This window comes from Diabrotica undecimpunctata, chromosome 4, assembly GCF_040954645.1.
Source record: "Diabrotica undecimpunctata isolate CICGRU chromosome 4, icDiaUnde3, whole genome shotgun sequence".
In the NCBI taxonomy this organism is placed as follows: Eukaryota; Metazoa; Arthropoda; class Insecta; order Coleoptera; family Chrysomelidae; genus Diabrotica; species Diabrotica undecimpunctata.
This window is the reverse complement of record NC_092806.1, coordinates 74,826,071-74,843,396: the sequence shown is the minus strand read 5'-3', so window position 1 is coordinate 74,843,396 and position 17,326 is coordinate 74,826,071. Positions and strand designations below refer to the sequence as shown.

Here is a 17,326-nt window from a genome sequence, read left to right as displayed (position 1 = left end):
ACGAATTATATTTGTATTACACTTATAATCAATTAGGAGTTTGCACCGTAGATCCAGGTCAAATTTAGGAAGAAAGGTGAATATGTCGTAAAATTGAACAGGCATTTTTAAAAAGGGATAAAATTAGGTAATTACTAAAGGCTGAATCACCCAAAAGCGTTTGGATATTTTTACAAAAATCTTGATGTTCTCGCTAGTCTAAGGCATCGAACCCAGACCTCCCACATGCCTGTCAAACGAGAAACAAATCTTAATGGAATAAATATTATAGTTCAATAGAAATAATTATTATACCAATAAATCATTTAAAGGAAAAACATCTAGTATTAGAAAAATTGTTACTCAACTAGTTAGTATAAATGGCACTGTCGTAAGGAAGTTGAGGAAAATAGTAGGTATATAACTATATTATGTATAATAAGCAGATTGGCTGCAGTACGACAGGTTTATAATAGACGACTTCAAAAAAAATATATATATATTAGAGAAATATATATTAATAGTTTGAAAGTAAATTATTTGGCGAAATAACTTTGTTAATGGCAACGAGTAGCCTTGAAGAATTAGAAGAATTTTATAACTGAGTATACACCCATCGTAAAAAAATCGGAATTATGCTAAGCAATGAATTCTCTTATTTACACTTGTACTGATTGTTAACAGTATAATCACCGCCCTGCACTACGACCGGTTTATAATTGACCGCTTCCAGGAAAAAAAATCAATCACGGCACTGAATGACGTACATTTCTGGCTTGAAATTGTCAATATAAAATCTGCTTAGGAATATTCTTTTAACAATTTTTTTGAGAAAGTTGAGTAAAAATTGTACTCAACACACAATAATTAAGGAATCCTGCTTCCATTAAGATTTTAAAAGTACACAGGGAGTCGCAAAACAATTTGAATTATCGTTTTATTACATTGTGTACAAATCATAACTAAATAGACAAAGTTTGTATATTCAGAGATGCAGAGAAACATTGAGAAAAAAACAGTGGGAATAGACAATATCACAGTATCATAGGTACAACTGATTTTAACAAAAATGATTATCCATTGTCATTTATGAATAAGACATTTTATAATATTGAAGAAAGGAGACAACAAATCACCAAAAACGATCCAGAAATGATAACAAGAAGTGATTTAAAGATAACAGCGACACCATAATATATTATATAAAAGTCTGATCACATAAATTAAAAAGGATAGGAAATAAATACCAGATCACAACACTTAAAACAATCAACAAACTGAGATTCTTTCCAAAACCAAACCCAACAACACACATGAGAGATTAAAGAGATGCAGTTATAAAATACCTTGTAAATCAACAATTTTTATCTGGGAGAAACCTTAAGATCACTATTACGATAAATGAGTATGAAGCCTACATTAAAAACCTTATATTGATAGATTCCATATAAGATAACACCAATCCTGCCTGGGATAATAAGCACAGAGATCAAAGTGAAAGATGCATCAATAGTCATGAAAGTAACCAACAGAAAAAAGAGGAAATTGAAAGAAGCAGTCCTCATCTTATTAAATGAAGAAAAATGTATAGCAAATACGTCAATAGAATTTAGCAAGCTCTGTTTACTAATACTGAAAGAAGTCAGCAATAAGAATAGGCCAATATAATTGAGTTAATAGAAGGCCAGCGAAATATTAACTATAATTAACTACATAAGCACAAAGATTAGATTTTGATATCAATCCGAGGGTATAATATCTCTCAGAAGTCTACTCAAAATATGGCTATTTTATGGCATTTATAAATATTTAAAGGTGCAGCAATAATTTTTTAATTTAATTTGAGAATATAAGTTTTTTGAAAATGGTTTCCGAATTGGAAATCGAAACGTCAAAAAATATAAAATGGAATTCGCATTATAACCAATTGTGGTTTAATCCCACATAAAATATCCAATTTTTGAAGTCATATCCTTAGAAAAGTAATAAAGAATATCACTATTTTTAATATTAAAGCAAATGCTGTCTATTGTGAAATATTGTATTTATATGGGACTACAACAATTAATTGTCATGAAAATTACATTTTGCATTTGATTTTGACATTTCGATTTGCAATCCGGAAATCGTTTTTAAATTTTTTTATGAATTTATATTTACATTATTTATGTTTATAAATTAGCGCTTTGTTTGTTGTCTAGATTTTTACAGAATAGTGACTACGTGCCAAGTTTCACGATTCTATGTGCTCTATCTAATCGTGAATGACAAACGAGATTTTAGATATGATGGAGGAGAGGCGAATGTTCAAAGATCAGGGCACGACATTATACAAAAGAATACATCAAAAGATCCAAAAAGCAATCAGAATAGCTGGTTAGAGTCGACCTTCGTAACTATACCAAAAAATTAAATGCAAAAATATGCGGAGGCTATATAACAATAAGCCTTATGAGCCACTTACTTAAAACGTTTTTAAAATGATACACAGCAGAATATAATATATTTTATAAATAATGCGAAGAGCAAGTGTCATGGACACAATTTGGACTCTGCCATACCTTACGCACCCAAGAGGCTATTGTGAAATATTGTATTTATATGGGACTACAACAATTAATTGTCATGAAAATTACATTTTGCATTTGATTTTGACATTTCGATTTGCAATCCGGAAATCGTTTTTAAATTTTTTTTATGAATTTATATTTACATTATTTATGTTTATAAATTAGCGCTTTGTTTGTTGTCTAGATTTTTACAGAATAGTGACTACGTGCCAAGTTTCACGATTCTATGTCCTCTATCTAATCGTGAATGACAAACGAGATTTTAGATATGATGGAGGAGAGGCGAATGTTCAAAGATCAGGGCACGACATTATACAAAAGAATACATCAAAAGATCCAAAAAGCAATCAGAATAGCTGGTTAGAGTCGACCTTCGTAACTATACCAAAAAATTAAATGCAAAAACATGCGGAGGCTATATAACAATAAGCCTTATGAGCCACTTACTTAAATCGTTTTTAAAATGATACACAGCAGAATATATAAATAATGCGAAGAGCAAGTGTCATGGACACAATTTGGACTCTGCCATACCTTACACACCCAAGAGGCTCTATTCGCTGTACAGGTGCTTATGCAGAGGTACAAAGAGGTCAACTATGACGTACATATTTGTTTGATCGACTACAAAAAAGCATTTGATAGAGCAAAACATGATAAGCTCATAACCATCTTGAAAAAGCCGGCTTAGATGATTAAGGCTTGAAGAATCATATATAATTTATATTACAACCAAACTGCCAAGATTAAAGTGAATGATCAGTTGACAGAGGCCATCTCCATAGATAAAGGAGTGACACAAGTGAACATATCTTCGAGCAAGCACTGGGAGAACTACTGAAAGGCGTATTAATCAACCTCTAACAGGCCTCTAAACAACATTAGATACGCCGACGACGCAGTAGTTTTTGCAGATAGCTTTAATGGTTTGTTAATAATAATGTCGCGCATATCAGATAAGTAGAGAACATTGACTTAATCTCAATACGAAAAAAAAAAACAAAGTACATGGTATTTAGTAAGCGCGAAATATTAAATACATGGCTTTTGGTTAACCAGCAACCAATTTACCGGGTAAACAGTTTTACATACCTTGGTACCAACATAAACAGCCAACGGGACAAATCTACTGAAATAAAATAGCGTATAGGAAAAGCAAGATCAGCGTTCGTAAAGATGAAGTCTCTTTTAGTACCAAAATCTCTATCATCAGATGCTATGTATTTTTTACGTTATTACATGGCCTGGACACTTTCTGAAGCTTCTTTAAGAAAGCTCGAGAACCTCGAGATGTGGTGTTACAGACGCATATCAAGAATTTCATGAGAGGATCATGTGAAAATATTGAGGTCCTACGTAGAATGGACAAGAAATGTAACATTATTAACAGAATCAAAGAGCACAATTTAGAATATCTTGGTCATATTATGAGAAATGAACAAATATTTGGCTTGTTGCAACTCAATATTCAGGGCAAGTAATTTGGGTAGACAGGTACTCGGGAGAAGAAGAATATCTTGGCTTCAAAATCCTGAGAATGTGCTTCAATACGTCTACAACCGGACTAATCCGAATAGCTGCAAGCAAAGTTAGAATAGCAATGTTGATCGCCAACGTTAACGAGAATTTACGAAGCCTCGACCGACGGCTTTACGTGCTCTCCGAAGCACGGTAACGGCTCAGTTAAATTAGAAATTGAAAAATTTCTGATGTCTGTGCTGGGATCAAACCCAGACAATCCGACTTGATAAGTCAGTAAGTCGCCACTGAGCTACGACGGCCACGACCAAAAGTCTTACACAAATTTTCAACATTTTAGAACTTTTTCTTCAAGAGTTATAACACAGACGGACAGATACGACAAAATTTCAACCAAAAACCTGTTTCGTCCCTAACAAAACATACGAAAAAAGACATAAGCGGTAAATAATACTATCTTGGTTTGGCGGGACTACGTAATAAAAATGGAGAGAAATCGATTCTTACAAATATCATTGGAAAACAAAGGGATAAGACGTTTTTTTTATTTTTGGAAGCTTTTTGTTCAACATTGTTGTACTATAATCAATTTATTGTAATATTATTTAAAGCACTGAGATTGATAAAAGAATGGCGCTTACTCAGGGCACTTACGAAGTCGGATGGCCCGAATTCGATTCCGAAACACCCGAAATTTTTCAATTTCTAATATAACTGAGCTGCTACCCCATTTCGGAGGGTACGTAAAGATCGTAGTTTCGGTCTCAACTACGTAAGTAGTCTTTAACAATAAAAACCTGAGCCAGAAGGTTAACATCAATCAACTCAATATAATCTAAACCACTTAATGGACCTTCTGAACAGTGTTCTATCCACTGTTTTAGACAGCAACGGAGTCCGTGATCAGTCTTTCCCTTTATATAGTTGGTTAGTAATTTTTAGTCATTTGGAATTATTATTTTTGATTTACTCAAATAATTTAAACTGCCGAGAGTTTGCGGTCGTCGGCAATTTACTCATACAACAAGAAAGGACGCATTTTAGACATGAAAGAAGCCGGTTTTGGTTTATGAGAAATTTCACAAAGAGTTGAAGCTAATCCATCAACGGTGTTAGGAGTTTGGAGGAGGTGGTCCAATGATGAGACTTATCGGCGTCGTGGAGGGTCTGAACGCCCTAGAATATTGCGAGGCCGTGATTTGGGCTATCTTAGACTTGTTGCTCTGAGAAATAGACGGGACAGCGTACATCAAGTAAGAAATTATTTAGTTGCAACTACAGGAAGGGTAGTTCCAAGAAAAACAGTTATTCAAAAATTACATGAAATGGGACTAAGAGCTTACCGTCCGCTTTTGGTGTTACCTTTGACATCACAGCATAAGGCTAGAGGATTAGGAATTTTGTCTGCTTGAATAATGAATCTAAGTTTTGTTTGGGTGGCTCTGATGGGCGCATAAGGGTAAGAAGTTTTCGAGGTGAGATACGAAATATAAACTTAACTGTTGAACGTCATACAGCAAGACAACTCAACATTATGGTATGGGGTGCTCTATGTTTGGGAAGTAGACCACTTCCAGCTGTTATTAACGGCACTCTGACAGATCGTAGATATATTGGTGAAGTATTGCAAGCGGTTTTAGATCCCTACTATGCCAAATGCAATCTTTCAACAGGCTAACGCAAGACTTCATATTGCCCGTAAAACCATGGAGGTAATACAAGAATCTGGTACAGAGACTTTAGAGTCGTCATCAAGATTAGCTAAGTCGTAACCCATCGAACATGTGTGGGATACGTCCTCCAACAAAATTAAAAGACCAATTGCATGCATAAAATCAAGGAACATTCACTCATTATTAATTTTTTGACGAAAATTACGTTGTAAGTTTGTTTATAATGTTATCAAATAATTAGAGTATTATAGTTCATACTTCTATAAATAAATATTTAATAAAATATTTGTCCTTCTACGTGTTGCATTTTTTTGATCAGTATATTTTTATTTTTAGAATTAATAGGGCCACTCATTTCTGAGTCATTTTCTAGACCATCACTTTTTCCCGTTGTCTCTATCATTTTTTTTTTCCATGAGATGAGACAAAAAACTGTTGTGACATGGCAGTGTGCTTATACCATACCAGAACTGGCACATATCTGCAGTCTCTATCTCGCGTTCTCAGTCAATATGCAGGTGTTTATTCAGTTGTACTTTATTTACACCCACCCTTTTGTTCTAAATATCTACAGAACACTTTATATTAGCCATTGGAACTTGCTGTGTAGGGGATGAAAAAAAAACCCATCCAGTTTGATCGGGAATATAAAATTACCCACCAGGTCTACCAAAAATTAATTGATATATAAATTACGTAGTAGAGGTAGTGGATTATCTAAACTGCTATAACTCGTGCATGTGCAAAGTACAAATTTGTATGCCGTACAAATTTTAATAATTTTGGACGAATCGACGCCAGATATTTTCAAGGTCATCGCTAAGAAATTCCACCAGCTCTACCCTGCTACTTATTCTAAAACTATTTTTGTGCTATAGTTTTGGCGGATATTTTAAATAAACCACAATTGAGTTAATATGGTATACGTTGTGAAATATCTTAAAATTATCAAGAAAGTTAAACTTTAAATAAAATTTCAGAAACGTTTTCCTTCTTGTTCTAGGGTCTTGTTCTATGGTATGGTTGTTGTTTGATCTTTATTTCACATATACATATAATTTTTATAGTTTCAATCGCATTGAGAATATCTGCAACTATAAGTTCTCGAAGGCAGGTACTATTCTCCAATATAATAGTAAAACCGCGGATAGCCGGCCTCTGTGTAGCTATGCCCTTACCTGAAGACTGTAGAAACGGTCCACAACAAGAAGTCGTGGTAAAATGGTACAATATCTTTCCAGAGAGCCTTTTGAATGACTTGTAGTATATCTTCTCGGCCTACTTCCGATGAGAGAAAGAGGAAATAAATACTTAATGGTCGTAATGGATTGATTATTTTTCAAAATGATCTGAAATTGCACCCCTTCCTATTCAATTACTATTTTTATTGGGAATAAGCCACAAAATGAGTTTAAAATAAGTTTATTGATATAAATATTTATAATAAACTTATTTTAAACTTAAATTGTGCCTTATTCCCAATGAAACTAGGAATTGCTTTAAGATGCCACAAGAAAATAGCTTCAGAATAATACTTCCTAATCAAGAAGCAACTACAGTAGTAGAAGCATTCAGAACACACGTCGGATTAAGACATGGAGTTCCTTTAGAGTTATATTCTGACGAAGGACGATATCTTGAATCAGAATTATGGCAAGAATTAGTGAAAATCTTGGGTATTAAGAAAACTCGCACAACACTTCTCCATCCGCAATCAGACGGAAAGGTCCAAAGACAATAGAACTGCTCAATACTGCTTAATGTTTGTCGCTGATAATCAAAAAGACTAGGATACTTTAATTCCTCTATTGCTGTTAGCCTATAGAAGTTCCGAACATAAAGCAACAGGTTATTCTCCATCGCTGATGATCACAGGAAGAGAAATGAAGCTTCCTCAAGATTCTATTTTTGGAAGATTGCTTTCCTGCGAAGAAGAACGTTCGACAGTTCCGTGTGATTTATTCCAAAAAAGTCTATTGACAAAATAAGAGGAAGTATTAAAATATCTAGAAGTTCGAGATGTCATCGAAAAAGCCCGATATGCCTAGTAATGTCTCGAACATCAGAAAATGTATATAAACTTAGGAAGTTGACAGAACGGAAGTTAAGAACGGTAGTATTTTAAATATTTGTCATTGTGTAAAAGTTGTTTTTTTTTTTTTAAATTAATGTGTCTCGGCTGCAATGATCATTGAAACAAACAATATTGAGTCAAATAATTACAACAAGCACATGTAACTAATTGCTACAGTTAATCTATAAGCTTAGAACCTATGACTAAATATTATTGGTGTCCAAATAACGTGATTTTAAAGAAGTGAAACAATATTAATATTTGAGTCGTTTATTTACTTAGTTTTATTTCATCTTCATCTGACGACTTTCGATTTTTTAGTGATAAATACATAAAGTGATAAATAATAAGATGAATACATCTCACGAAAATTTGGGAACCAAATTTCACCATGCCTATCTATCTAAATTCGCTCCCCTGTATGATTAAACATCACAAATTGAAACCTCTCTGACATTCTCCAAACAAACCAGACATACGTTCCTTATCCAGCAAGTTTTTAAAAATTTATTATCTAAATACCGATCATCCGATCTACTTTTAAATGAATTGTCCAAGTATGAGGGTGGACACGTCGCTGCTTATATCTGCGATAATTTTTGATGGAAAACTTTGTCCTGCAGAAATTTCCGCAAAAATTATTTCTCATAATTTCAGACACAATGAAATACAAACCACAATTTACTTATTATGTTTAAAAAAGAAGTGTTTAACACAATCAAAGGATAACATTGTGTCGTTTGTATGGATACCTGCAATAAATGGAAAAATGACAATGAAGAAGCTGATTCCCTGGAATTTGTTACAGCCATTAATAAAAGTGCTTTTTAACCTGAACAATTAACCTAAAATAATCACAACCCAAGCATCCAAGATGTTTATAAGATCTGGCAGAATACCTGGGATAATACGGTAGCTAAATTGAAGGAATATTTAGAAAAAGTAGGAACTGAATTCATACCGAATAACAGGAAAGGCCAAAATATCATTAACTGACACAGTATAGCACATAGGCAAGTATTGTATTTACATGCACATAAATAAATTTTTAAGAAAGCGTCACCCTTTCCGCTAAATCTGCTTCCGTCATCATTATCATGCCTTCATTAATTTATCACGTCCACTGCTGGACATAGGCCTCCCTTAAACTCCTCCATTCTATGCGATTATGTGCTTCCGTCATATTCTTGACAATATAGCTACGTAACAGAAATATTTCAATTTATAGAAATATTGTAATTTTTCCCATAAAATGCTCAGTGCAAAAAAGATTAAATCCATGAAATTTGCAATTTTGAAAGAAAAATTATATTCATAACTTAGTGGAATTACTAGACATTTGGTAAAAATCACTGATGCTGATGACAATCGTTAGTTAGATTGTTGTACCTTTTGTTTTATATCAGAAAATGTTAAAATTAAGTCTATTGATCTAATTATTTAAAAAACTTTAAATTACCTCCTTAGTTATTGTATATATCCACGGATTTGTATTTCGAATAATGTTTTCTGTAGTTATGAAATTCAAATGCAACGCCGCTGTTACTAGGCATTAGCAGTGCATCGAATTGTCGGTGTGAGGCTCTATCAAAGATTGTTTTTGTAGGTCAGGATTGCCACCACATAGAATAAAAATGACGTATTTCTAACGGGATAGATACGCATAGGCCAGACCCCTAATAGTTAAGTCAAACTATCACATCAATACGATTGAAGAAAGTAGGAGGGTTGGGAAACCACTACTGAAATTTAATATTGATTTTTTGAAAGAGAAGGAGGACGAAATGTGTAGTTAGACTATAGTGGAAGTTGTACTTTCAATTATTATTTGTGGAAGTAGGAAAATGCTTGTGTAGTTTTCCCTGAGGTCATAATTAACAGGTACAGCCTTGTCAAGTGCAACTTTTTTAAATGTAGAAAGAAGTAGAGGACTCTTGCTACTAAATATAATACTGTTTGAAATACAAATATAACTTTAAACCGTTTATTTAAAACAGATGATGGAGAAAATTATTAAAAGAGGTAGTTTTCAGACAAAATCTACGAACATATAACCGACATTTCAAATAAATCAATTGTCTTTGTATGTTTGATTTACTATTAAAAAAATGGATTTCCCTCCTCCACTCTATCAACAGACCGTAATATTTTTCTTATAAATAGCATTAGAATGTGTAATTGTTCTTAGGGGATAAAAAACAATGTTATGAAAAGAAAACTGTAGTCTTTACTTCTTCTATAAAAAATATTGGTTTTATATAAATTAAATTATCCCTAAATTGTCTAATAGTCTAGTTTTCACAAATCGTCTGTTTGTCTGTTATTAAGAACATTCCAGACTTCGCCGCTCTCCTTTTTAAAAGTATATACATTCCATTATAATATCCTGAGACACATTAATTTAAATATATATATATATATATATATATATATATATATATATATATATATTATAAACTAATCCCAAAAATAATAAAACAAAATAGACTTCCTCAAGAGTGGAGATCAAAGACATTACTACCTTTCTTCAAAAAGGGAGGCAAATCGAAACCGAAAAATTATAGAGGAATTAATTTATTAAACGCAACATTAAAATTAACAACCAAAGTGATAACACATAAACTGAATGAAATTGTAACATTAACAGAACAACAACATGAGGCAACTGCAAGAGAAATCATTAGAATACAACAAACCGGCAACATATGTTTTGTGGATCTTAAAAAGGCATTTGACCCTGTTAAATTAAAGGACGTTATCCACTTATTATAACGAAACGATCGAAAATATCTACCAAAACAACACAATAAAAGTAGAAGAACTAACCGACCCTATTAAAGCTGGCAATGGGATAAGACAGGAAGATTCCCTGAGTCCTCTTTTGTTCAATCTGATTAGGGATGAAAAAGTAAAAAAGTAAGAGCTAAAAAAGGATACCAAATGGAAGAAAAACAACTTAAAATATTCTGCTATGCAGGCGACGCAATACTACTCTCTCAAAGTGAAGATGATTTGGTACAACGTATGCTGCACCAATTTAATATAAGGGCCAGAAAATTTAACATGTTAATTTCCCCCAAAAAAGGACAAAATGGATGGTTATAGAAGGACAGATAACAGAACCAAATAGAACAAGTGATGGAGTTTTTTTAGGCATCACATTATTTAGCTATCTAAAGCTCGAAACTGAAGAGAAAGATCAAGTAAATAGAGCAAACAGAGCCACAGGTTGCCTGAATGAAACAATATGGAGAAATAAAATTATCGGGAAAAGAATAAAAGGCAGAATGTACAAAACAGTCATCAGACCCATAATAACATACGCGACAGAAACACGACCTGACACAGGTTGCCTGAGTGAAACAATATGGAGAAATAAAAATATCGGGAAAGAAATGAAAGACAGAATTTACAGAACAGTCATCAGAGCAATAATGGCATACGCGGCAGAAACACGACTTGACAAAGAGAGGACAAAAATGATGCCGAATAACAACATATACAGTAGTGAAGACGGTAAGAGACAGTTCTCCAATAGGAAGACGATCAGTAGGAAGACCACGAAAACGATGGAACGACAACTTACTGGAGGCACATTGGAAACCACAATCGTGTCTACATAAAAAGAAGAAGTATTGTCTGAAGTTTATTTAAGAATGGAACCTATTATCATATCACCAAATTTCTTTTTACTTAAGTAATTTTGTTTTAAAAATTTTTGAAATAAGTTGTATCATTATTGACTACTTGGTAGAAAACATAGAACAGCTAAAGATGTATTACTTCTTGACGGAGAAAAAGTTATGATAAAATACCTATAGCGACCCCAATTTAGCGAATGAGTTGTACTGTACTGTACTCCAAATAAGTACTGATTTTCTAGTATCTCATATAAATTACGTGTCTCCTAGTTGTATGAGTATACGGGTAACAATACATTAGCTAATAGGCAAGTTGGTATCCTAACCTGTATAGAAAAATTTGTCCGAAAAATCTTTTCAGGCCATAGTAATGAAAAGACCTCCAATGTAACAAAAGTTTTACTGAAATGTGTCCGGAAGCAAACAGAGCCGGAAGGACTAGTTCAGGGGAACACCATCTTGGAATCTTGGAAGTCTTACAGGTAAGAGTATGGAATTGGTAGATGTGCTTAAAAGAAATAGAGTACATTTAAGAGACTAGTTGAAAAGGATAAAAGGTAACAAAAAACTAGGTGAAGGATACAAATTGTGGTATGTAGGGAAAGTAACAATAGGAATGGAGTTGGTAAAATTGCTTGTAAAGAAATAAAATATACTGTATTAGAAGTTGTAAGAATGAATGATACGAGTAATAACAGTGAAATTGTACTTGATAAAGAAGCATTGAATGTTGGGTTTGTGTATGCTCCTCAAATCCTCAAAAGAACAAAAGTTAGAAAGTTAAAGTTCTTAAGAACTTTAGAACAAAAATAGTAGAAAAATGTGCTGGACCATGATTAATATAATTTGGAAAAATATGGTCAGTATTTATAGAGATACTGCTATTGGAATACTTGGAAAAACCTCAGGAAACAAGTTTGAGAATATAGAGGCCTGGTGGTTGTCAAACAATGTAGAAAAACTAAAGGAGAAAAGAAAATTATATAAACAGTGGCAAGTAAATCTTTCGGGTAGATCTTCAAAAGTATAAGGTCACCAAAATGGAAGCGAAAGTAGCAGTAGCAAAAGCTAAAGCAGAAGCGTATACAAATTTATACGATCAACTTGATATCAAGGAAGGTGAAACAAAAATTTATAAAACAGCCAAACATAGAGCAAAAAGACAAAAGATTTAAATGAAATTAGATATATCCAAGACGAAAATAATAAAATACTAGAACAAAAAGGATGTCAAAAAGCGGTGGGAAAAGTAGTTTAACAGTTTATTAAATGAAGAGTTTAAGAGAAAATCATTTGAGTTAACGGAGAACAGTTAACTGCAAAGGCCTCCAAAATCAACGAAAAAGTTGTTTACGCACTTATATACACATAAACAAAGGTAAAGCTGTTTGAAGGAATGATATTCCTGGGGAACTCCAGCTTTAGGAAAGATAACTTGGCTAACAGGTTTATTTATTAGACTGATGGAAGTGGGGCAAATACCAGATGAATAGAGAAGCAGTATATTTGTACCTGTTTATAAAAACAAGGGAGATTATACAATGCACATACTACAGGGTAGTAAAACTATTTAGTTAGACCAAGAAGATATAAGAGAGTAATTGATAATTTGCAATAATCAGTTAAGTTTTATGTAATGCAGATCAACAACATATGCAATTTTTGTTATAAGACAGCTGATGAAAAAACACAAGAATAAATAAACAAGTGCTCATATGCTATTCATTGATCTTACGAAAGCATATGATAGAGTTCCTCGAAATATTCTGTGGTGAACGCTCAATATTAAAGGAGTTCCAGGTGAATATTTAAATATTGTTAGATACATGTATGAGGGAATAACAACTATTATTAGGACAGATGTGGGAGACAGATAAATTGTAAGTGAAAGTAGGAATGACACAATATTATGTTAATATTTCTCGTTTAACAGGTAAAGATGTCAAGAATGTCAATTTTACAAAAACAAAAAAAGTGTGCCACTCCTACTCCCGGGTTATCTCCTGAAACCCCTCTTACAATGAGGGAAAAACTGCTAATATCTCAGATGACTGGACTAGAAAAGAACAGTATGAAACAGAAAAAGTTTTAATAAAATTAGAAGATTAATAGAAAAGTATTTTGGAAAGTATATTGAAATTATAATATTAAAAAAGAATATAAGTATTGTAAGCCTTTAAAATATAATGTAATTCATAGCAAATAATAGATATTTTATGTTTGACAACAGCACTTTCCTGCATTGAGCTATGTTTTAATATATGTATTTTATTTAAATGGAAGTGTCAACAATATTTGGTGAACTTTGATTTTTAAAGTTTATCTGGATGAGTCGCCAACAGTAAAAAGACAGCGACTTAAAAAATGTGCATTTCAACGAGGATTCTGAGTTTTTCATTTTTTTTTTCACAAACGGAAAATTTCACCATTGATTCTTTTATAGCTTCCCTTTAAGATTTGTCTTTCTCATTTTTACATATGTTTGATGTCCATGCTTACGAATACATTGCAACATTAATTTGTTCTTAAATTTAGTTTATAAATAATATTAAAATTAGTAACGTAGGAAAAAAAATTACTGTATTATTAAACGACTCATCTAGGCCTAGTCTTAGATATTAATTATTATTATCAGTTTATCAGTGATACATGACGATGAAGATTTGAAACATCCCAGAAACAGTAATGTAGTTGTATAATATGTTCCTTCCCGCTTGTCGTTTCTCTCGCTCTATACTGTAGCCTGTGCGATTATTCGTCCTTATTTACTTTACGCACTTCTAGAATTTCTACCCCTAGTCGTTGTGCGTTGTGGAAAAGAGAAATCGATAAAAATAAGAGCACCTAACAAAACAGTCACGGGCAAGGCAAGTGTGACATGGCATGTTTAGAAAATTGATCTGAAGGCCAAGGCCACCTCCTTAGGTACCACGCATGCGTATTGTGTTTTGCACTGCCCCAAAATATTTTAGCTTCCACTAGTCCAGGAACATATTTTTTCTACAATGTTAGTTACCATATTATTATATTGTTAATATAATACCATTCACATTATTAACTATGTAACATATTTTTGGTATTATTTATTTTAATATTACTGGAAATGTTTATTTGCACATTATCATAAGTCTTAATATTTAGTGCTTAGATACACTATAATATGCTTGTTCAAAGGAGCAGAATCTTTAATATTAAAGTTTTTATAACCTTTTGTAATTGAGATGCGATTCAACAAATATATTAAGTGTTATTTATTTCATAAAAAATCTTCGTATATATAAAACTGTATACATAATAAAGATTCCCTATAGATTTTACTGTACCTTGAGTATGGAAATACAAGTGGCAAAATATTGACTGATACGCAACAACGAAATGAATCTAATCCATAAAAGAATTAATCATATCTCTAAAGCTAATCCATTTTTATTATTATTGTCTATATTATAATAGTCAGAAATAAGTATATACGATTGCCTTCCATCTTATACACATATTTTATTATATTTTTTTTCCTTTGTTGCGAGCTATGTAAATGTAAAGAAAATAATTCTAAACATATAGAAAGGAATGAACGTAGGGAATATTATAAACGGATTGGTAAATATAACACGACTTTTTGAATTATTCTGTGGTATACATCAAGAAAGAAGCATTTGTACAAAAAGAAATGGGAAAATTTGAAATTTATTAAAGTAAATTTTCTGAATTCGTTTAATTTATTGCATTAAGCCAATCGATAAAAATTGAAGACCACAAAGAACCGTGTCACCACAGAGTAGCAAAAATTGAATAACATTGGTTAAACAGCTCTGAATTTGTACTATTTAGGCAACCGTTTAATTGACCATAATTAATCTTAGGTAACCGATAAAGAGAGAGTAAATACATTTTCTTTAACGGATCATTAATTATACCTACTGAGCTATATAAAGAAAATTTGTAAACCTCCTCTAACCTTCTGAGTAGTTCTTTTGTAGTATGTCATAATCGTATTTATTTCGTTATACGTGGGATGTAGATGTCCACCTTTCATACCAACCCTCGCGTTGCTATCTGATAAGACTTTTTGCATCAAATTTAGGTTTTTGCAAATAAAAATATTGCTCTCCTAATATTTCAACTTTCATGAACTTATTTCTACAAACCTCACCCAGACATATTTACGGATTATCTAAATTAGTATATTAGCAAACATTAACTTAATAAGAAATAAGTGTTATGTGAGTATTCTTTCAGAAAAGCTTGCTGCTCTGTAATAAGGCAAAAAAAATTACCTTAAGGTTGGGACCTTAATACACTCTGTAATCTAAACAATCAGTTAATAATCTTTTACTGATAATTACATATTATTCTGTACTGATTATAATCAAATAGTCATTGGTAAAACGTTATATCAAATTATATTATCACGAGTCACATTCTTTTTGGGAGCCTAAACAGAAGTAAAAAGGTCAATCAGAACATTTATACGCTGCCAATTTGTTGGCCTTGACATAAATTGATTTGATTGTATATATAATATAAAATTGGTTGTAATTTAAATTAAACTTTATACATGTGTTTGTTTTTATTTATTTTTAAATTTTTTTGAAAACTATTTCCAGAGTGGAATTTGAAACGTCAAAAACAAATATAAAATGTAGTTTTCATTGCAACCAATTGTGGTTGACCCATATAAACATTAGATGTGCCACAAAAAAAGCAGTTCCAGAACCTCTTGAATTTTATGAGTTGCCTCTTCGCAAATTGTTTTTGCTTTCTTTTTAATGTTTATAGTTAATTATGTAGATTATACTATGTATTTAATAATGCTAAGCTATTCGATTTGACATTGTTTTTCCCGTACATAGAAAGCCTTATCGAAAACCATAATTTTTCTCAAATTTTCATTTAATTTTTTATATCGAATTGACATCAAAAAGGCACCTAACAGTAAAAATATTGACAATTTAACATTTTAATTTATTATTAATAAAATTATAAACAACATTGTAGCAATTTCGAACAATAATAAAACGTAACCTTAAAGAGGCCGGTTTCAAGCAAAGCATAATAACAAAGTCACATAAATAAACTTGTGAATTTTCAAAAATCAATACAATTTCCTTAAAATAAGTTGAAAAGGACTTACTTGTCACATTAAATGTTCACATAACTGTAGTGTTATTATTTTGAAGACTTTCACAACATATCTGTGTAGCACCACTAAACATTCTGCAAACCACCCCTCACATAGAACTGTTCTACCCTAGCCTAAGTCAACTAAGGGTTGGATATGCCTGCGCAGAACGATCCCCTTCCCCTCGCTCACTTGCCCGTTAATAGACCTTGAACGAATAGTTTGCCAATTGTCTTGGAGTCATCAGGACCGGTTCAAGCCGAGAACAAGGACAAGACGTGTCCTTCAAAAATTACATTTCTATTATTTAAAGTAATTACTATTTAAATGGGAATAAGCCACAATTACATGTTAAAGTAAGTTTATTTGACGTTTCAATTTCCACTTCGGAAATCGTTCTCAAAATACAAACATTAGTAAATTAAACAAATTTTGTTTTTTTTTTGTTACGCGGTGAAAAATTCTTCTAATAATTTAATTTTATCTAACTCATTCATATTGACAATTTAGACATACTACATTTTCCTATCCTTTTAAGTTTTTCTCGTAATCCTTTTATGTATGGTATTGTTATTTTCCTACGTTATTATGAAATAAATTCAACATTTCAACAACATTCAAAACAACAAACACATTGAGATCTATTTTGTCTAAAACCAAACCTAACAATGAACAAGAAAGACAAAGAATTGAAATTATAAAATACCTTGTGAATGCGATCAGTTTTATTTAGGTGAAACATCAAGGCCACTAAATGTTAGAATAAGTGAACAATTAAACATAGATGA

The 17,326-nt window shown here is 32.1% G+C and overlaps 1 protein-coding gene across 3 annotated transcripts in view; it reads right to left on the bottom strand.

Moving 5' to 3' along the window:
- LOC140439686 (E3 ubiquitin-protein ligase TRIM71-like) overlaps window positions 1-17,326 on the bottom strand; it is a 142,365-nt gene that overhangs the window by 35,982 nt on the left and 89,057 nt on the right. The window contains exon 1 of one of the 3 annotated variants that reach the window (XM_072529764.1): window positions 16,551-16,694. The exons of the other annotated variants lie outside the window; for them this stretch is intronic. The gene's annotated coding sequence lies outside the window, so the exon portion shown is untranslated. Of the gene's footprint in view, window positions 1-16,550; window positions 16,695-17,326 lie in introns of those variants that run through there. 3 annotated transcript variants of the gene reach the window in all.